Raw genomic sequence first — 8,737 nt, 5'->3', positions numbered from 1 at the left:
ACTTTGTCATACATTGATGGATTTTGAAATAACTTTGCACAAATGTCTACAACATCAAGACGATGTGGGACGTTTAAGAACCACGTCCCTGCCTCAAAGGTCAAGGTCACACTCTCATTTTGAAGTTTTACATTATCGCACTTAGAGAAAATAGGTACACACATTATGTCCGGACTGTAACTTTGTCATGCATCGAATGATTTTAAAACAAGAGCCATGTCAACATGGCCATCCCCCGCCGAATGTGTTTGCTCATTGGAAGAATGTATATGTAGTAGAGGGGAATAATTCCATTTTAAGAGGTCTTTTGGTAATGAAAACTGATGGCTATAGTGATTACAGATTTGAAACCTATGTGAATACTGATGGCTGAAAATAACAAAGGGCAATAACTGAAAAATAATGCAGGGTAGGTTATCATTCTTGTGTGCTGCATCCCTCCTCAGTAAAATCTATCCACCTATGAAGTTTCAAGTTGATACCTCAAATACTTTTTGAGAAAAAAATTGAATTGAAAAATTAAGTATGAAAAAGAACAAAGGGCAATAACTCAAAAATTATAAAAGGTAGAGTTATCATTCTTGTGCAGTGCACACCTCCTGAGTGAGATCTATGCACCTATAAAGTTTCATTTTGATATCTCAAAGGCTTTTTGAGTTATGCTCTGGACAAAAATTAATTTTGAAAAATAACAAAGGGCAATAACTCAAGAATAATGCAGGGTAGAGTTATCATTCTTAAGCACTGCTCTCCTCCTCAATGAGATCCATCCACCTATGAAGTTTCAAGTTGATACCTCAAATACTTTTTGAGATAAGCTCTGGACAAAATAGCATGAAAAAAAACAAAGGGCAATAACTCAAAAATTGTATAGGGAAGAGTTATCATTCTGGCGCACAACATTCCTCCTCAATAAGATCTATCCACCTATGACATTTCATGTTGATATCTCAAAAACTTTTTGAGTTATGCTCCACTCAGGTGAAAAATTAGGTATGAAAAATAACAAAGGGCAATAACTCAAAAATTATGAAAGGTAGAGTTATCATTCTTGTGCACTGCACACCTCCTGAGTGAGATCTATGCACCTATGAAGTTTCATGTTAATATCTCATAGGCTTTTGGAGTTATGCTCTGGACAAAAATCAATTTTGAAAAATAACAAAGGGCAATAACTCAAAAATCATGCAAGGTAGAGTTATCATTCTTGTGCACTGCACTCCTTCTCAATGAGGTCTATCCACCTATGAAGTTTCAAGTTGATAACTCAAATACTTTTAGAGATATGCTCCGGACAAAAATGTCGGACGGAAGGACGGACGGACGGAAGGTCGGACGGACGGAGACTATTTCTATATCCTCCGCCGAAAATTTTTCGGCGGGGGATAATAACTAGGCATAAATGTCATCCACATCAAGACAATGTGTCTTGTCCAAGAATTACATCTCTACCTAACATTTTGAAGTTTCACATTATCACAATTAGAATAAATAGGTACACACAATCGTGTCCGGGCTGTAACTTTGTCATGTATGGAAGGATTTTAAAATAACTCGGCATAAATGTCTACCACATCAAAACAATGTGTCGCCTCAAGTTTATAAGTACATACATTTGTGTCCGGGCTGTAACTTTGTCGATCATGCATCGAAGGATTTTATAATAACTAGGCATAAATGTCTACCACATCAAGACGATGTGTTGCAACAAAGACCCATGTCCCTACCTTCAAGGTCAAGGTCACACTTATAGTTTGAAAGTACTCATTCTCTCGAGAAGAGTTTGAAGATACACATTCATGCCCGGACTGTAACTTTGTCATGCATGGAAGGATTTAAAAATAACTTTGCACAAATGTCTACCACATCAAGACAATGTGTTGCGGCTAAGGCTCATGTCCGTCTGTCTGTGTGTCCCCACTTACACAACAATCATGTCCAGACTGAAACTTTGTCATGCATTGAGGGATTTCGAAATAATTTGGCACAAATGTCTATCTCATAACAAAACATTTTGTCGCGTCCAGGAACCATGTCCCTTCTTCATAGGTCAAGGTCACACTTATATTTTGAAGGTGTTGTTTGCCATAAATAATTTATTTGAACAATACCTCCTCTGAAACTTATGACTTGATTCTTCACACAACTTCAAAGGAATGTTCCTTTGGTGGTCATCTATCACAGTTGTTCAGATGGTTCCTATTGGTTGCATAAGCTAAAAGCAGGGTTTTATACATGCAAATTTAAAAAAAAACTTCTTGTCTAAAAGTACAAGGGCTTGAGCTTTTATATGTGTTATATAATATGATTTAGAGGTCCCCTACCAAAGTTGTGCAAGTTACATCTCTAAGGTCAAAATTGGTTATGCCGGGGCACTTAAGATGATCTTTATCAATTTTGAGGTCATTTGGTTAAAGTTCAAGGCCATCTAGGCCTTAACTACTACAAGCTTTCCTGACCAGTAACTAGAGAGCACTTAATATTTTGTCTGCAGTTTTGTCATGAGTAGTAGATGACCCCTTTCTATTTTAGGGTTTGTCTATCAAAGGTCAAAGTCACTATGCCTTGACCATTAAATTTTTTATCTTCAGACAAATAACTTGAAAGGCATCAGACTAATCCTAGATTTGTTGCGGAGGTTAGCCAGGGTAAGAGATGACCCCTAAATTGATTTAAAGGTAAGTCAGTTAAAAGTTGAGGTCACTGTGACCTTGATCACAAGCAAGAGTGTTAGCTTTAGTAGATATTTTAGAAAAAAAATACACATTAAATGGAACCTCCAGAGCAATTTAGATGCAACACCTGCAAGGGCATTTCAACTTGAAATATAAAGTATGCTGTCTTTAGTGCATTTTTAGATACACATCTCACTTTCACAATGTCATTCTCATTTTAATTTACTTATATACTTTTCATAAAGAATAAAATAATGGTCCTTAGTCTAAACTGATTTCTCATTTAGTACCGTGTACCCACCTAATAACCTTTTTGTGTTGTCTGACCTATTAAAAAAGGAACCCGCAAAATGAAATTCACCGTCGTTGAAGCGTTTTACGTTTACAGCTGCTTACAACATTGACAAGTTGATGTCACATTGTGTAAAATTTCTTTTGATTATTTCTATTAAAATAAAACTTATCTAAGAATTTACCCTATGAAATTGCATATACTATTTACAGTATTTGAAGTTGTTATAAGTTTTTAATTCATTGTATGTTTCGGAAACGTCCTCTTCTAAACTTTAAAATTCTTAAATTTTCAGTTTCAGAAGCTGGTAGTATCGCTTATAACAATAAAAAAAATTGCAAAAATAAAATTGCAGGGATAATGTATGAAGTCTTTTGTATGTCATACCTGAGCGATGTTTGTTAATTCAAAAAGTAATTTTTAAATTTTATCATTTTAATTTGATCTGTTTAAGCCAACTTGCAGAATAGAAGATTCTGTTCTAGGAATCTAGCCGTCTGTCTGTACTTACTTGTAACTTCACTCTTAACATGGCTCTCGTTAGCATTTTGAGGCTGGGGCCAGGGTCCATGCAGGGGGAGGGGGAATTTTTGCATGATTTTCAAATATTTTTCATTCAAGGGGGAATTTTTTTTTGGTAAGACTTGAAATTGTTGGAATGCTAAAAACTGTCCGGAATGTTTTATTTATCATGTTTATATATACATACTACACTCAGTACAAACAGAAACGCAACTTTTTCATTTTTCATTATTTTAGGTTTATACTAAATTTGGACAAACAATTTTCCCTTTAATATTCTCAATGACATTTTATTGTTAACTTGAGTACAAAACGGCATTATTTTAGCCTCCCTCAATGCAGTTTAACGGCAAACTGTACAAACCACATTTCCACGTGCACACTGGCTCTATAGTTTACCGATAGTTTCTATACATGTAGCGGTGTAGTGATGAATCGGTACACATGAAAAACAAGTTTATTTGAACTGTCAGTACTTTATAACCATGCCGCGCCTTGCTGAACATTTGCGGAATCAAGCAATTGGTTTACTTGAAGCTGGTGTTTCGAGGATTGACGTTGCACGGCGATTTAATTGTCATGTTAGCACTATCACTCGTCTACAGAATAGGTACAATGCCTCTGGCAGTGTCAAAGACTTACCAAAATCCGGTCGACCACAAATAACCACTAGGAGACAGGATGTGAATATTCGAGTGGGGCACCTACGTAATCGATTCGAAGCGGCGTCCTCTACAGCTAGACGAACAATAGGTACTCACGGGTAGGTGAAAATATTGCTATCTTTCCGAAATTCTTCCTCTTATCAAATTTTGAGCTGTTCACATTTTGATGAGGTTTGCCCTTTTTGAGACGTTGCGTTACTTTTCAGGCGCAGTATACACGCAAACACAGTTCGAAATCGGCTTAAGGAAGTTGGTTTGAGGTGTAGGAGACCCCTCAAGGCATCACGCCTCACTGCACGTCACAAACGGGATCGACTACGGTGGGCTAGAGTGCACATAAGAATGAACCGTAGATTCTGGAGCAGGGTACTTTTCTCTCACGAAACAAAAATAGTGCTGAGCAGAGCCGATGGTCGTGCACGTGTTTGGAGGCGCAGGAACTTGCGTTATGCCGAAGCCTGTATTCAGACTTTTAATCGTTGGGGTGGTGGCTCCATTCACATATGGGCAGGGATGTCACAGTTTGGAAGAACAGATCTTGTAGTGTTCGACCGTAATGTCAATGCTCAGACCTATGTCAATGATGTTCTAGCACCTGTTGCCGTACCGTACATGAACCGTCATTTTCAGGGACATGGGACACTTCAACAGGATAACGCTCGCCCGCACACAGCACGTTTGACTGAAAACTTTCTTGCTCGGAACCACATCAATGTGCTAGACTGGCCTGCAATGTCGCCAGATATGGCGCCTATTGAACACTTATGGGACGAGCTAAAACGTCGCATTTATGAGCATCAGCCACAGCCCCAGACGGTGCAGGAACTTCGTCGTGTCGCAGTGCAGGAGTGAACAAACATTCCCCAGGCATCCATTGCTATGTTAGTGACCTCTATGCGTCGCCGCTGCCAGGCGCTTATCAATGCTAAGGGTGGACAGACAAGGTATTAAAACTGAAATTTTCGTGATCGATAGCGCTGTGTTTAAACTGCTGGAACTTTCGTAATTTTGCAGGTATCAATGAAATTGTTGTGTTATTGAATAAAGCATGGATGAAATATTGAAAAGGTATTGAAGTTTTTTCTGCACCACATCCACTATGGGAGATGACCAGGTATATATACAGTTTGCGTTTCTTTTTGTACTGAGTGTAATTTCCGATTGCCATTCTTAGAAAACGTATGAATTTCCGGTTGCCGTTCGCGGAAAATATTTTCGCCGATCGACGTTTTCTATGCCCGATAAATATTAATTTCAAGGGGGATTTTTTTTTTTTACTTTTAGGGGGGAAAAACACACTTTTTTGGTGGGGGAATGGGGCTGATAATTGGCCCCAAATTTTACCAAAAGAGAGCCTTGCTTAAGCAGTTTCTTACCAATTTTCTAAATATCTTGAATGGTTAGTCATACCCAAGTTGAGATACTGAGGTATTTTATGTACGGGCACAGTGATTTTTTTCACTGTATTTTACAGCTGAATTAAAGCTGTTTCCCCTAGCTAATATTTTCCCCTACAATACCACATGCTCTTCCTTACAAGAACCATGACATAACAGCATCTGACTTATAATAGCTAAAAGATAGAAACTGTCCCTATAGACAGCCTCTGCTATGTACCTTGCATGTTAAAGTGAATTGAAAATTAAAATTTTATAAAAATGGATTGGTAATTTCCAATGTTCTAAGTTGTTGTAATCTTATTTCAGGTTTCCCCCCTTTTCTGAGTTATCTTGCTATATTTTCCCCTTAGGAAAGCCACAGGTTGTTTTGAAAATTGGAAAAAAAAATCACTGGGGCACTATCTCTGCCATAATTTTTGCTAAACTTTTACCTAAATCCATGCTTCATGAGTCGACAGAAAGGCGTGTTTATGGTTTTGCTGTTGAAGGAAGACTGACCAAAAGCTATTTAAGGTTTCATATTAATCTCATTATATGATGTATAGACTATAGAGCCATTATTTCCTGCATCAAACATGAGATCTAGGTCAAATATTTGAACCAGCAACTTTGTTTTGAGCTGATATCTCATGAACTGCTTGAGATTCATGAAGCTTGGATCAAATGTTATGTTTCCTTGTATGAAGAACCTATATTTCAGTCTTAGTTTTGGTTCAAAATTTTGATAATACTATTACATGTTTTGTACAATTTTGTGAATGGGCTTCCTACCCAATAAAAATATTTCTTTAGATCTCACAGCATATTAATAATTTTTAGTTAACATTCTATCAGGAATGCTTATTCCCTGCCTTTTTAGAGCTCATCAGAGTTTTGACCTAATTTCTCTAGAGTTGTCATCGATATCGACAATATCGATGTATCGTTGATATTTTTTTGTCGATCAATAATCGATACACATTTTAAAAAATCGATACTTTTGACTTATAAATTAAATGTCTAGAAATTATACAATTCACCCAAAATATATGCAGAAACAATTATTTATATCAAATGTGATGCTTTTGTTATATAGTGGAATTTTTTCATAGCAATGGTGACAAAAAATATTGTATAGAAAAAATCATGCAGTGGACAAGACACTGTACAGAACATGTTTTTGACTGAAATCATTGAAACAGGTATGAAAATGAATGACAGACAAGTGAGTATAGGATATTATCGATATATCGGTGTATCGTTGATTTTAGTTACTTGATATCGATATATCAGTGATATGCTTTGCACTGAATCAATGACAGCTCTAAATTTCTCTCTCAATAAAGATTTTATTTTTCCCCTGTTTTAGAAAAAAAATCCTGCCAGTTAAAAAAAATAATTTTAAAATAAAATATGCAGTAAGGTGAAAATATTTACCTCAAATGGAAGATCCTTCTTGTTTTACAGTGGTAACATCAGTGATTTATAATATTATTTTTTAATTTTCAAAACAACCTGTGGCTTTCTGAAGATGAAAATGTACACTGAAGCATCCTGCATGGTAACTAAAAAAATGGGGAAAACCTGAAATCAAATTCCAACTACAAGAGAATGACATTTACCCACACATTTTATAAAATTTTCAATTTCAGTTCAACCTAACATGCATGGTATATACATGTAGCAGATGCTATCTTGAGGGACAGCTTTCTGTCTTTCAGTCAAATAAATTTATTTACTAGCACATAATAGACAGCTGCTGTTAAGTGAAGAATGTGCACATGTCATTTAGGGGAAAATATAGAGTCACAGTACCTGTGCTCGACCAGCCCAGTGCTCGACCAATACTTCTATTTGTGTATGATTTATGCATTAAAGTGGAAAAACCCTGGGAGTTTGTGCTTGCTCTTTGTACCTGACCTGTAACCTCTACACCATGTAAAAGTACTCCAAGTTTGGTAGAAGATTTACCATTTTGCAGACAATATTAAACAGTACAAAAATACATTTCTTTAATAAAAGTAGCAGTAAAAACTATTTAAAACACTGAAACAATGATAATTGAGGACAAATGTGGACAATACTTTGTTAAATTGCCTTTACTCTTATGGTTCCAATTGATTTCCATAGGAAAGGTGCTCAAAATTCATCAAACCCTGCTTCCCATAAAAGACAGGGGTTATGAACATGTAAACAAATATGGCAGCTGTACGGAAATAAATCGGAAACACACCACTAAAAGCGTAGACCATTTTTATATTACACCAAGTATCACTATAATATGTTTGCAGTGATTTTAGTAAAAAAATATGAGAATAAGTAATTTAAAACGCCCCAGTATATGTAAATTCCAAAACTCTTATAAACACTTTATTTGTCATTGTATAGCATTTCCCTCGTATCATATTTACTCTGACATTTACATCTATAGACACTAAAACATAAATTTTTCAAAATATTTTTGTAATAGAATTGTTGAACATAAAAAATCATTTCTGTTTTTTATAAAATAAAAGTTCTGATAGAGATAAAACCACCTGGTCGAGCACTGGTTTGGTTGCATGAAAAATATAGTGGTTTTATACCCTATATACAACTCCGTGGTAAATTGTTTCCTGATCTGTGTAATTAAAAAGCTTTAGCTTATTGTGAGTTTAAAAGGGCCAGCTTTGTAACAAAAATAAGTTTCCCAGCAAACTTTTTGTTCTGAAAGAGTTTTTACGTGATTTTGTGAAAAACTGGTTGAGCACTGGTACGGTGACTCTACCTATTTTGGGCTAGGGGAAACAGTCTTTATTAGGTTCTTATAGGAGAAAAATCACTGAACATAAGAGCCAAAAAGAGGTATATGAAAATACTTTGCTACCACTGACTTGTTGTGAAAAGGTTACTATTCTTTGATTGTACTGTATTCTTTAATGACAGTTATCTCCCTTAGAGTAAGAAATGTGTTGCAGCTATATTATATGTATTTGTTGATATACTTCTTCAACTGGTAACTTCTGTGTCTTTCAAAGGTTACATAGCTTAAACTTTAAGCTAGTGCTTTTTTTAATTTTCAAAACAACCTGTGGTTTTCTGAAGGGGAAAATATAGCATAATAGATCAGAAAAGGGAAAAATCTGAAATCAATTTCCAAAAATTGAGAATGGACCTAACCCATTTTATAAAATTTACAATTTTAATTGAATTTAACAATTGTAC

This window comes from Ruditapes philippinarum, unplaced genomic scaffold, assembly GCF_026571515.1.
Source record: "Ruditapes philippinarum isolate M1 unplaced genomic scaffold, ASM2657151v2 ctg4264_1_1_1_1, whole genome shotgun sequence".
Taxonomy (NCBI): domain Eukaryota; kingdom Metazoa; phylum Mollusca; class Bivalvia; order Venerida; family Veneridae; genus Ruditapes; species Ruditapes philippinarum.
This window is presented reverse-complemented; position numbering follows the sequence as displayed.